The sequence below is a fragment of the Schistocerca piceifrons genome, chromosome 2, assembly GCF_021461385.2.
Source record: "Schistocerca piceifrons isolate TAMUIC-IGC-003096 chromosome 2, iqSchPice1.1, whole genome shotgun sequence".
NCBI lineage: Eukaryota > Metazoa > Arthropoda > Insecta > Orthoptera > Acrididae > Schistocerca > Schistocerca piceifrons.
This window is the reverse complement of record NC_060139.1, coordinates 723550308-723564047: the sequence shown is the minus strand read 5'-3', so window position 1 is coordinate 723564047 and position 13740 is coordinate 723550308. Positions and strand designations below refer to the sequence as shown.

General features: G+C 45.6%; 1 protein-coding gene and 1 pseudogene across 1 annotated transcript in view; both read right to left on the bottom strand.

The window, feature by feature from the left end:
- The window catches only part of LOC124777568 (ras-like GTP-binding protein Rho1), a 290221-nt gene that overhangs the window by 135020 nt on the left and 141461 nt on the right, over nucleotides 1-13740 (bottom strand). The window lies entirely within an intron of this gene.
- Nucleotides 3916-4033, bottom strand: LOC124778624 (annotated as a pseudogene).

Below are 13740 nucleotides of genomic sequence, written 5' to 3'. Positions count from 1 at the left end.
AACCTAAGGACAGCACACAACACCCAGCCATCACGAGGCAGAGAAAATCCCTGACCCCGCCGGCAATCGAACCCGAGAACCCGGGCGTGGGAAGCGAGAACGCTACCGCACGACCACGAGATGCGGGCTTTGAAGATGGGGAAAGAGAAAGGAGAGACTTAACACCTGTGTCGCAACATGGTCGGTACCTTTCACTTAGTACCGAGGTGCCGGGTTAAATCGCCCATCCGCTGGAAGGGTTACTATAAACAGCGTTACATGTCTCCACCTTATGGGAAACTGAAGAGATGTGGAATTCGATGTAGGTCAGTGGCGGAAATTGTGAGATACACAATCTGATCAAAACTATCCGGACACCTGTTAGTGGCCTTTAATGCACGTATGTCCATCCTTCGCCTTTTACGACTGCTTGAACTCTGCTGGTGACAGTTTCAGTGAGGCGTTTGAATATATGTGGGGGGAACGGTAGCTCATTCTTACTCAAGAGCCGAAATATGAGAAGGTAGTGATGCCGGAGAGTGGGGTCTGGAGCGAAGTCAACGGTCTCACTAATTTCAGGCGTTTCCCAATGCATCTGGTCTGTTCACTTCAGGAATGTTACTGCGCACTTACCGTTGTCTCACAGGTGCTGCTTTATGAGCAGGTGTATTGTCCTCCTGATACAATAATCGTCTCCGAACAGTTCCTCTAACGTACACAGAACACAGTTCTATAAAATGTGTTTATATCCTTTCGCAGTCGGCGTTTACGTAAGTGCAATAAGGAGACCACACCCTAAAGACGAAAATCACCCCACGGTGCAACACAGCCACTTCTCTACTTCACTGTTGGCATTACACATGCTGCAGATAACCTTCATCGGACATTCTCCGAACTCAAACCCTTCCATCGCATTATCGCAGATTCTAGCGTGATTCATCACTCCTGATATCTCGTTTCCAGACATACACTGCCCACAGGCGTCGCTCTGCAGACCATCTCAAGCGTCGCTCAGCAGTCACTACAGAAGTGTGTGGCTTACGAGGAGCTGATCGACTATTGCATCACAGTCTTTTTACCTGTCTGTGCACGGTCACTGTGCTAGCTTTATTGCTCGTAGCACTTAGGAACTCTCGAATGATGCCTTCCGCTGGTTTCACACGATTTTCTACAACCGCCCTCCGCAATGGCTGAAGGAACCTGTACGTCAGTAAAGGAGACCTGCCTTAATTTGGCTTAGTTGTGGTTGTTCCTTCACGTTTCCACTTAGCAATCACATCACCAACAGTTGATCTGTGCAGCTTTAGAAGGGTTTAAATGTCCGGCACGCTTTTAAAGTGGCATCCAATTATTAGTTCCTCTTCGATTTCACTGAACTCTCTTGACCGAACCCTTCTACTGTTACTGTGTTTCTACTGATAACACTGCACTCCCCACTACCTGTTACCGTAGCAGATCCGCCTTGTAGCACTACAACCCAGTGCCTCAAGTATTTTTCAGCTACTTCATTTCTCGAGTTTATAACTGTTTTTTGTAAATATATGTATTAAAAAATTTTGTCAGTAATTAGATTTTATGAAAATGTAACGTATGTTGATAGCATAGGTAAGAATTATTTGTATTAATCATTGTGGTAAACACGCTGGCCCTCTCAAGAATTTTTTTGTTGTATAAAGCACAGAAATATCCTTTGTGTAACATTGAGATCACTGACGTTAGTGCGCGCAGCTGTAGAGGTGATGGAAGAAAAGTAGTTGCGACGTATCTGTGGTGATGTTGGCGCGCAAATGCCAGAGTGATTTGGGTCGAAAATATTGTAATACATGCCCAGGTGAATTATAAGTGGGCGACGAAGTATGTGGACACAATATACGGTCGCATGAAGATTTAGGAAGTAATGAAGAATACAGGGTGTATTAAAAATAATCATCCGATTTGGCACGTCTGTATTTCTGAAACTAATAAACATATACAATGAATTTTCTTTTTTCATGAACGGGACACTCAAAATGTTTTTTATACCATTTCATAGGTATTCAATATGCCCCCTTGAGATGCACGGCAGATGTCAGTGCGGTATTTAAATTGTTCCTACTCTGCAGTGAGCATGTATTGAGTTACAGTTTCCACAGCTGTTCTTATGCGACGAATCAGTTCATTCATTGCTGTTACCGGGTTCGATTCCCGGCGGGGTCAGGAATTTTCTCTGCCTCGTGATGGCTGGGTGTTGTGTGATGTCCTTAGGTTAGTTAGGTTTAAGTAGTTCTAAGTTCTAGGGGACTAATGACCATAGATGTTAAGTCCCATAGTGCTCAGAGCCATTGCTGTTAGTAACGGAGGCACATACACAGAGTCTTCTATAAACATCCACAACCCCCTGACCATGGAGGCCAGTAATGTAAGACTGTATCATTTGGTCCAGTGCGACTAATTCATCGTTCAGCAATCCTTTCATTTGAAAATTCACGCAGTTCTAGATGCCAGTGTGACGGTGCCCCATCCTGTTGGAAAACGAAGGCATTAGAATCAGTCTCCAACCGTGGAAAAGCAAAGTTCTCAAGCATTTCGAGATATGTGCTTCCTGTAACAGTGTTCTCGGCGACGAAAAATGGACCATACAGCATTTCCCGTCAAACTGAAAAAAAAACACATTAAATCCTGGAGAGTCTGTCTCATGAACGTCATGTGGTTGTTACGTTCCCCATATTCACACATTATGACGGTTCGCCTTTCCATTTAAATGGAACGTTGCCTGGTCACTAAACACGAACCGTGGAAGAAAACCGTCATCCTCCATGTAGCCAAGAACCAAACTACAGAAATCCACACTTTGTTGTTTGTCACCTTCACGAAGAGCTTGCAGTAGCTGAATTTTGTATCGTTTCATGTGTAAACATCGACGCAAAGCTCTCCAGACGCACGTCGGGGGCATGCTCAACTGTCGAGCTGCACAGCGAACGGGTTTCTGCGGACTCCTTGTGATACTATGGCGGATGCGTTCGACGTCTGTGTCAGAGACTAGGGGAGGGCCCGGCGGTTTGCCTTTACACAGACAACCTTTTTCTCGGAACTGTTCATGCCATCGTCTAACGCTCTGCGTTATAGAAGGATCCACACCATACATAGTACAAAAGTCACACTGAACAGTTATTACTGACCCGCACTGCGCAAAACGTAGAAAACAAAACGATTTCTATTGTCCCGACGCCATTTTTACGAGAACTAAAGTGGGGGTACACTGCTGCTACTTCGCGGGAACTATGTAAAACTCGAGAGCTTGCTCTTTTGAACAGTACATCGTTCAGGCACATACCTCAAATAACATAATAGTTTAGATTTTTTTTAATAGGGCGATTCTTTTTGATACTCCCTTTACTGTGTGGCCAACATTTACTCAAGCTGCTCGCTAGTTATGAAAAGCCTGTTGGAATAATGGATCTCTATAACCACTACTACACACCATAAGCAATAAATCGCAAAGCAAGATCCAGCCAGTATTTTGTAGCTGTGTGATACGCATGCCAGCGTCTTAGTAACTTTTTGGAACATTATAGTGGTTTTGGTCAGGCAAAAAACTGATAGAGAGAAATTTCATCGACACGAATCGTTAACCATCAGTAGGGCCCTGTCCTTTCATTATAAATTCCGAGAAAGTCTCAAGTGAAAGAAATAGTCAAAAGAGGCCAAATCTAGTTAAATGTACAGTTGACTTTAAATCAAGTATTTATTACGTTCAGCACTCCATCTTCAGGCCACGAGTGGCCTACCGGAACCATCCGACCGCCGTGTCATCCTCAGTGGAGGATGCGGATAGGAGGGGCGTGGGGTCAGCACACCGCTCTCCTGGTCGTAAGATGGTATTCTTGACCGAAGCTGCTACTATTCGGTCGAGTAGCTCCTCAATTGGCATCACGAGGCTGAGTGCACCCCGGAAAATGGCAACAGCGCATGGCGGCCTGGATGGTCACCCATCCAAGTGCCGACCACGCCCGACAGCGCTTAACTTCGGTGATCTCACGGGAACCGGTGTATCCACTGCGGCAAGGCCGTTGCCTCATTACGTTCAGAAACAGTAGTAAATGTGGTGGTTCAGATAATGTTACACTGCTACTGCAGACAATCAGCTAAAATTAAAAGTTCTGAACTGAAATTTATTTTCTATGACTAAAGTACGCTGATTTTCTTGTAATCAGAGTGGTTTTAGAATTTCACGTTGTATTTCATGTTCAGTCCGGAACGGCGCTGCTTCTCCGGTCGCAGGTTCGAATCGTGCCTCGGGCATGGATGTGTGTGATGACCTTAGGTTAGTTAGGTTTAAATAGTTCTAAGTCTAGGGGACTGATGACCTCAAATGTTAAGTCCCACAGTGCTTGGAGCCATTTGATTTTTGTATTTCATGATTGATACTACGAGGCGCAATAATTTACAAACTGATAAGCAAAGAATGGTAAACAGTTTGATTCACGTTTAGGCATTTGTTCAAACAGACAGAATGATCGTGAGTTTCTTGACACAGTATAGTTCCATAAAGTACATTAGAAATTAATAACTTTAGTGTTCATGTCACACGTGTCTTTTACATATAAGTTAGTTCGTGGTCACATTTTGTCCAGTTGCTGCTTTCTCTTTCTTATACTATATTCACGCCATTTCTAAGTCACTACAATCATTTACCAAATTTAACTTTTGCTAGCGACCGTTTTATTGTGCGGCCTACATTCATTCAAATCATGTTCCGGCATTCAAAATTACGGCTGACTACGATGAAACCTAAATTTATCACTTTTTTTTTACATTTTGGTCGTTGCTGCACATATTAACAAACACTCGTGCGATATCGATCAGGTTGTGGCTACATGGCCGGCCGCTGTGGCCGAGTGGTTCTAGGCGCTTCAGTTTGGAACCGCGCTGCTGCAACGGTCGCAGGTTCGAATCCTGCCTCGGGCATGGATGTGTGTGATATCCTTAGGTTAGTTAGGTTTAAGTAGTTCTAAGTCTAGGGGACTGATGACCTCAGATGTTCAGTCCCATAGTGCTCAGAGACGTTTTTGTAGCTACGTGTATTCTATTGACAAGCACTGATCTTCGGATTCGATGCCTTGTTTCCACTAACAGCGGAACTATCGGTACACGTGTCGCAACCAAACCTGATAAACACCGTAGAGTATTAGCTACGTTATAGCCTCTTTTGATATTTAGTGGTCAGTTCTGCAGTGCACATTAGTGTCTGGATAGTTACATTATGGATTTGGACACATTATATCCCTAACGAGATTGTTGGGTTAGGAAGATAGAGGCACGCGGTGTTGCGTCACTGACCAGTCACCTCTGCTGACAGTCAGCGACAGGTGGCCCGTAGGCAGCGCGGAGCCTTGTAAAGGCAGCGGGCTGCTGCGTCCTTAGCGCGCCTTCAGCGGGCCGCGTGGGCAGCCACTCGCCACTGCTGTGGGCGAAGATTGATGGCCCTGCCTCGCCGTGCAACTTTTCCCTATTCGGCCCGTACACATGTATGTTGCATCTTACAGTTACTACCCGGTCCAATCACATTAAATTGACCACCGCCTATGTTCGACGTCAGCGTGCGGTAACCACTCACAACGGCGGGTGGCAGCACTAACAGTGGAGGGCAGGTATGAAGCGAGTTGGGAGGTCGCGGAGAACAGTGCAGCCGCTGTCGTAATGTGGAAACTGAGGGTTTATCTGACGTCCGAAAAGTCATAACTATTAACTTTCGGGCCAAGGGTGGAAGCCTGTCCGAAATGGCTAAGTTTGTAAATTGTTCGCGTGCCGCCGTGATTAAAATATACGGCGCATGGCGAACTGGCGCTATCCAAAACCGGCGCTGAGATAACTGTGGCGCACCACAGGCCATAGGCGACAGGGGTCAACGACTGCCGCGGAGCTGTGTACGTGCGAACAGACGTGCATCTGTTGAGCAACAGAGCGCGCAGGTGAATCAGGGGGCTACAAACAGAGTCTCCTCAAAGACCTTTTAGCGAACGTTGCTGCGTATGGCCCTCCTCAGCAGGCGTCTGATTCATGCACCCATGCTCACTACTGTTCATCTGCTGGAATGTGCACTCCAGAACCGCAACAGGACGTCCACTGTTTCCTGCTGTATCGGACAGTTGGACGTTGGCGTGCGCTGTCCTGCAACAATCGTCGGAAGGCTCCAGGCTGGAGGCGGGAGCATTATGATCAGGGGAGTGATTTTCTGTCATTACCTGACTTGTCATTCTGGAAGGCACAGTGAATCAATACAAGGATGGATCTATCCTTGGGGATCATATCCACCCTACACCCAATATATATTTTCTCGGCACGATGGCATCTATCAGCTGCACAATGCAACGCGTCAAACAGCTCGCAATGTACGTCCATGGTTCTAAAAGTACCAGCTTCAGTTTACTGTACTCCCCTGGCCACCAAACCGCTCAAATTTAATACAGTACTGCGTAAGTGAGTCGGTGAGATGCAGTGCGTTAGAGCCACATTGGTATAAGCTTTAAGAATAACGAGTTGTGGTAACACACTATCTACTTCTATTTGTGTGACCACATGTAAAAAGCCTGAATAGCCACATCCTGCAGCGCGGGCCACTGCGAGACATGCAGGTTCAAAAAATGGTTCAAATGGCTCTGAGCACTATGGGACTTAACATCTGAGGTCATCAGTCCCCTAGACTTGAGCTACTTAAACCTAACTAAGGACATCACACACATCCATGCCCGAGGCAGGATTCGAACCTGCGACCGTAGCAGCAGCGCGGTTCCGGACTGACGCGCCTAGAACCGCACGGTCACAGACATGCAGGAAAAGACAGTGAATGAGGTTCCGGAAGGTATCAACAGGGATGTCGAGATCTGCCGACTCGTCTGCCTTGACCCGATGCGCTATGTTTCTCGGTTGAGGATCCATGGCGCGAACAATTCGCTGAAGTAGATCTCATAGATACTCAACTGGGTTTTCATCCGGGGAGGCTAATGGGCAGGGGAGTACAGTGCACTCATACTGGTGTTCTTCGAACCAGGCAGGTACAATTCGACGTGTGTGAGGCTTTGCATTGTCTAGCCGATAGATGTTATTGTGCAGAGGAGAAACACACTGCGTGTAGAGGTGGACATGGTCCGCAATAATAGCTGCAAATTTGTGTTAATCCATTGTGCCTTCCAAAATGACGAGATGACCCAGGGAATGTCACGAAAACATCCCCCAGTCCATAACGGAAAACATTCCTCAATCCATAACGCCCCCTCCTACGGCCTGGACCCTTCTGACGATTGATGCAGGGTGTTTGCTTTCTGTCCAGTGCAGAATACAATGTCAGTTATCTGAAAAGGCCACCTATCACCACTCAGTGAACGTCCAGTTGCGGTATTGACGGCAAATTCCACCCTTCGTCATCTATGAACAGCAGTCAGCATGGGATCATGAACCAGGCACATTAACTGCAGCCATCATGAGTGCATGACCAGGTACATTAACAGCAGCCAACATGTGTGCATGAACCAGGCGCCTGCTGCAGAGGCCCATCTGCAGCAACGTTCCCTTAACGGTCGTTGACAAGACACCGTCGGTATCCCCTTGGTTTACCTGGGCGGTCAGCTCTTCAACCGTTGCACGTCTAATCTCCCGTACACATCTACGCAGCCGTCGTTAACACCTGTTCAATGGTTCAAATGGCGCTCAGCACTATGGGACTTAAAATCTGAGGTCATCAGTCCCCTAGAACTTAGAAGTACTTAAACATAACTAACCTAAGGACATCACACACATCCATGCCCGAGGCAGGATTCGAACCTGCGACGGTAACGGTCACGCGGTTCCAGACTGAAGCTCCTAGAACCGCACGGCCACACCGGCCGGCGTTCACACCCGTCATCTATGGCCCATGGTGCACTACAGTTGCCTCAGCGGCGATTTTGGATAGTGGCGTTTCACCATGCGCCGCATACTTTAACCATGGTGGCACGCGAACTGTTTACAAACTTTTCGGTTTCAGAAATTCTTCTACTCTTGTCTCAAAAGGCAATTATCAAGCAAAACGCTCCGTTTTCGCGTTACAACAACTGTTATCTGCTCCCCTGAACATTTTATATAACCTCCACTGCTAGTGCTGCCACCGGCCGTCAGTGAATGGTTATTGCACGTTGAACTTAGGAGGTGGTCACATTAATGTGAATGAACTGTGTAGGTTACTTTAAGCAATCGTGAAGTAGCTGCTTACAGTGTCAACCCAGACTAATCGCCATCTGAGAGTATGCTCCGTGGTCGCGAGAAAATAGGCTGCCTGTGGCCGCAGAGGTGTGGGTGGTGGGGCGGAATTCGTAGGGGACGTTCGGTCTGCCGCTCCTGCACCCTGGTGCCCCCTGCCCTCCTCCGGTCTTTCGCAGATAAAGAGGCGGGCCAGCTACAGCTGGCTCCATTTAGCACACGTCTGAACCGCAGTGTGTGGCAGCTGCACGGGTGTTAGGTATTCGAGCAACCTTCAAGGTCCTCGCCTTTTATTTTTACTATGCATATTACATACATTTGGGGAATGAAATACGCTAATCATTCATTTATTGTACCAGAAAGTTCGGTACTACGATTTAGTCGACCTCTTAGTGACGATGGCAGCCGACCGCGGTGGCCGAGCGGTTCTAGGCGCTTCAGTCCGGAATCGTGCGACTGCTACGGTCGCAGGTTCGAATCCTGCCTCGGGCATGGATGTGTGTGATGTCCTTAGGTTAGTTAGGTTTAAGTAGTTCTAAGTTCCAGGGGACTGATGACCTCAGATGTTAAGTCCCATAGTGCTTAGAGCCATTTGAACCAATTTTTGTGACGATGGCATAATAAAGTTGCTACGTAAGTCAGGCTACTGTGAACAGTTACTGTATTTATTGCTTATTTAAATAGACAGTACTCATGAACCACTTTATTTTTTCTTTTGCTCTCCTTTGGAGAAGATTGTTACGGCGGTGGTCAGTCAAACGTAATCACGAGTGAAGTTACACTGAACCATCCACTTTCGTGGATAATGTATCGGGGCCACAACACTGACATCTTGTTTCACTGGAGATTCAAACTTCAACAAAGGAATTAGGGTAGCTAGATTACGATGCAACATCAAAGGGTACCACGGAATACCAAAAATGTTGGTATTCCTACACGACATTTTATGGAAACTATATCAGTGTCTCTACAAACTACCCAACTTCACAGTGTTTGATTCAAATGTAAGACATACCCATGACCGGCTATTAGTATTAGCTCTCCGAATAGGTAGATGCAAGAAATTTTCTGATGTACTCATTTTTAGTAAGTGCACCGTATGCCATCCGACAGAGTTGTGAAATTTACAATTCAAAGCTTCAGAAACTTACTTCAAGACTTCCCATAACAGCGACGTTAGAATCGTAAGGGACGGAACTCAAGCTGGAATTTGTTAACGATGAGATCTGAAACTCCTCGTGTCCAATTTCAGCAAATCGTCAAGGCATTTCTGAGATGATGTTTAAATAATATATAGCTTGTTAGGGGTGTACGTATTGATATCGTCATCATTGGTACCTTAGAATGTACCCACTTCTCTCTGTCTAACAGTCTTCCTACAAACACATCACATAATTGACTACTTGATGTTTTCTGGACAGTCGTAACTGTATCGCGAAGTGCACTACACTTTTCCATACAGACTATCCGTTTTGCATCCAAGCGTCCTCACTTTAATACCTTACCCCCTGAGCAGGGGAAAATAAACATTAATGGCTTACTTGTGACATGTGCATTTGGAAATGCTAACCAACCGAAAACCATATTGCTGGTAATATAAGGACTATTCGGATAGTAAATTCCGATCGGTCATGAAAATGGAAGCCACGGTGAAAATCCGATGAAGTTTTTTTACAGATATGTTGCGTAGTGTCTCTAGTACGTCCGTCAATCGCGGCACGCCACCGTTTTCAATTCTGAGCGCTCAGTGAGCACGTAAAGATGCGTATAAAATAGATTCACCCACCAGTTATGAGGGCCTGGTGAGAGATTTCCCCTGATGCCGTGCAGCCCACATAACATAACTCTCATGCGTTTCGTTCTTCATGGCAATTCTCGGTCGCACTCTGCAGGGGCAATGAAGATGCAACTGCAGCGTTTTCGTTGGGAAGTGTCTGATCACCCACAACACAGCCCGTAATAGGCTCGTCCTGAGCTTCATCTCTGGTCACATGAATCGCGGGCTATGAAGACAGCACTTTGACACAGACAACCAGCTGTAGACAAAGCGTAGAGAACTGGTGGAAAGCACAGGCGGCAGCCTTCTACGACGATGGTATTGGGAAGTTGGTACAGAGCTACGAGAGATGCCCCAGCAGGAGTGGCGACTATGTAGAGAAGTAGCCGTAAGGTGTAGCTAACTAACGAAACAAAACATTTTTGATTTTCACAGTTGTTTCCATTTCGAGACCGATCGGAACTTACTTTTCAAATAGTCCTCGTAGCTATAATTATTAATCTCCAGATGAATACTGAAGTAACGTTGTTCAGTGCAGTGCCATCATTAAAATATCTGCACTTACACCACTAACACCTTGAATATTTTAAAGCGTCAAGGTAGCGTCTGTTATAAATGTGGATTACGGATATGTTAAGATGTGATCCAAGATGTCTGTATCTCGTCCCTCACGGTTCATATACAGCTGCGTCGGCCTTATGCTAGGAACTGCAGTTTCTCCAACGGACATTCCTCATGGATACGAGACGCTGACCAGTAGGATCACGAGGTATCCGACCTGTAGTGGTTTACATTCCATCGGTATATCAAAATCTAGGAAATCCCTACTCAGAACGGTTGGTCAGCAATTTGAACGCCGTTTCTACCGAACATTATTTCAGCGTTCTAAATTGTGCGACACCTCTGCCGGAAACAGACACAAATGCTTTCACATATCTACACAGATGTCGCTGACCGCACGCTTCCAGAGATTTCTGTAGGGTATTGTGTTTAGAAATAATCAGTTGTGACCACAATTGTTAATAACTGACGCAGGACAGCGTAAAATTATCGTACCGTGCAGAAGTAACCGACAGTCAGATGTATGTGCCTTTTTGAAGTTGTACAGTTGTACACACTACTTTCAGAGCATCAATTGACCCACGAAACGTCATCCTTTGTTAAGTACTGGAAACTTTTTAATGAACTGTGAAATAATAGAAATAGGCTGGTCAATCAGTTGGCGATGAGAAATGGAAAACTGTGGATGCTCCTTGTCATCCTTGACTCATGGCCACTAATTTCTCAGTAATGTAGCTCATAGCGAAGGAAGTTGGATTTTCAAAGGTTGGCTAATACCGAGTACTAACTATAAAAGTACCCAACTCAACGGGTATAGCACAACAAATGTCAGAATTACAGAGGAAGCTGAACTGAACACGACAAAAAGCAGGAATTCTACCAACGAATGACAATGTTTGGTGCTGAGTTTCATATTTCAGCACTGAGTTAAGGGAAGAACGTTTCTCTCACAATAGCAGCGGCTCCATCTTCGGTTCCACGTAAAACTTTGAACTTTGTAGAGTAAAACGGTAGGAAACTCCCAGTTCTCCAGTTACCACCTCCCATTTTGTCCATGGAACTTACTCTCTATTTATGTTTCACATTCGGGGAATAAACAAATATCCCGAACATTGATCCCCTAGCTGTTATCATTGCAACTTCTACAAAACCTATGAGAGAAGGAAGTAACTATTTCGATAACTGTTCTTTTATACAGATTGTATTGGTTCCTCTTTCCACGCAAATGGAACGTCACAGATGTCTCATCGACAGTGAGGTTGTTAGGGACGGGAGGTTAGGCTATTTGCAGAAGTATTGGAGAGGAGTTTTCTATCAAAGCAATCAGTCGTCTCAGAAGATTTAGGGATAGCAAGTTCTACGACTAAGATGATGGTTCAAATGGCTCTGATCACTATGGGACTTAACATCTTAGGTCATCAGTCCCCTATAACTTAGAACTACTTAAACCTAACTAACCTAAGGACATCACACACATCCATGCCCGAGGCAGGATTGGAACCTGCGACCGTAGCAGTCCCGCGGTTCCGAACTGCAGCGCCTAGAACCGCACGGCCACCGCGGCCGGCTGACTAAGATGAGCCACCCCGATACATCATCTGTCTTCTGATATTTACTTCACTGATTTGTCTCCAATGCAGTGCTAATTTTCTTGCTAGTCAACTCACGTAACGTATTAATAATGATAAAAACCTCCTCAGTGCTTTAAGACTCGTAGTGTATTATGCCTCAGTAGATCAAAAGTATTGTACACTCCAGTTAGCTGTTAGAGGATTAACTGTACAGACCAGCTGTAAAGACAGGTACAGCGATTAATAATGTTCATTTTCTTTCCCAGAGACAATATCTTCATATTGTTACGCTATAATATTGTTCATCGTAACTAGGAAAAATAACTTAATCCATTAGAAAGCCAGGAGTAGCGATTTTGTGATGACGATACGTTCGACAACGGGATACAGAAACAGTATTGTTACAAAGGACGCAACAAGTGCAAAGATACGAATAAAAACATATTGTATCAAGCCAAAATTCGTGGTGGGTTAAGTGCTCTGGAAACAGTAGTAGGAGACAAGAGGAAGATATTCAGCTCAACGGTTTCACGTGCTGAAGTCGTGCCAAGCGGTGTGCAAATTCTCCTCGGTCCTGGTGCACCGCTGCTTAGCATAAGAACAGAATAACCAGCAACAGGCGCCGAGGCACGTTCCGAGGCAAACGCCTCTGTTTGGAAGGCAGGAAATTTCCAGCACGTGGGTACATTTGTTTAGAGTGCACTATCGTACTGCACTGCTGCACAGCCGTGGTTGACGAATCGCAAAGCAATCACTGTTGGTTTGTCAATAGACGCTCATTGTGTTGACCGTAATTAATCGGTTCCAGTAAATATTGCTAGTAAAGAACATTAGAAAAATCACCTTAGTTTCTGGCGGTAAGCCATCATGCAGACTGTTACGAAATCGTCCAGAGTACACTGAGGTGACAAAAATTATGAGATAGCGATAATACATATACAGATGGCATTAGTATCGCGTACACAAGGTATAAAATGAGCGTGCATTCGCGAAGCTGTCATTTGTTCGCAGTTGATTCATATGTAAAGGTTTCCGACGTGATTATGTCCGCACGGCGAGAATTAACAGACTTTCAACGCGGAATGGTAGTTTGAGTTAGATGCATTGGACATTGCATTTCGAAAACCGTTAGGGAATTCAACACGAGTAGTCCGAGATTCACAGTGGAGAGAACGAGCCGAGAATACCCAATTTCAGATATTAACTCTCACCACGGACAACGCAGTGGCCGACGGCCTTCACTTAAAGAGCGAGAGCATAGGTGTCTGCATAAAATTGTCAGTGCTAACAGAAAAGCAACATTGCGCGAAATAACAGCAGAAATCGATGTGGGACGTACGATGGACTTGTACATTAGGACAGTGCGGCGAAATTTGGCGTTAATGAGGTATGGTGGCAGACAGCACGACCTCGTCTGATACGCCTCTCCTAGCCTCGTAACCATATCGATTGGACTCTTGACGACTGATAAACAGTAGCGTGATCAGATGAGTCCCAACTTAAGTTGATAAGAACTGATGGTAGGATTTGAGTGAGGCGCAGACCTCACGAACCCATGGACCAACCTTGTCAACAAAGCACTGCGCAAGCTGGTGATGGCTCCATAATGATGTAGGTTGTGTTTACATGGAATGGAAT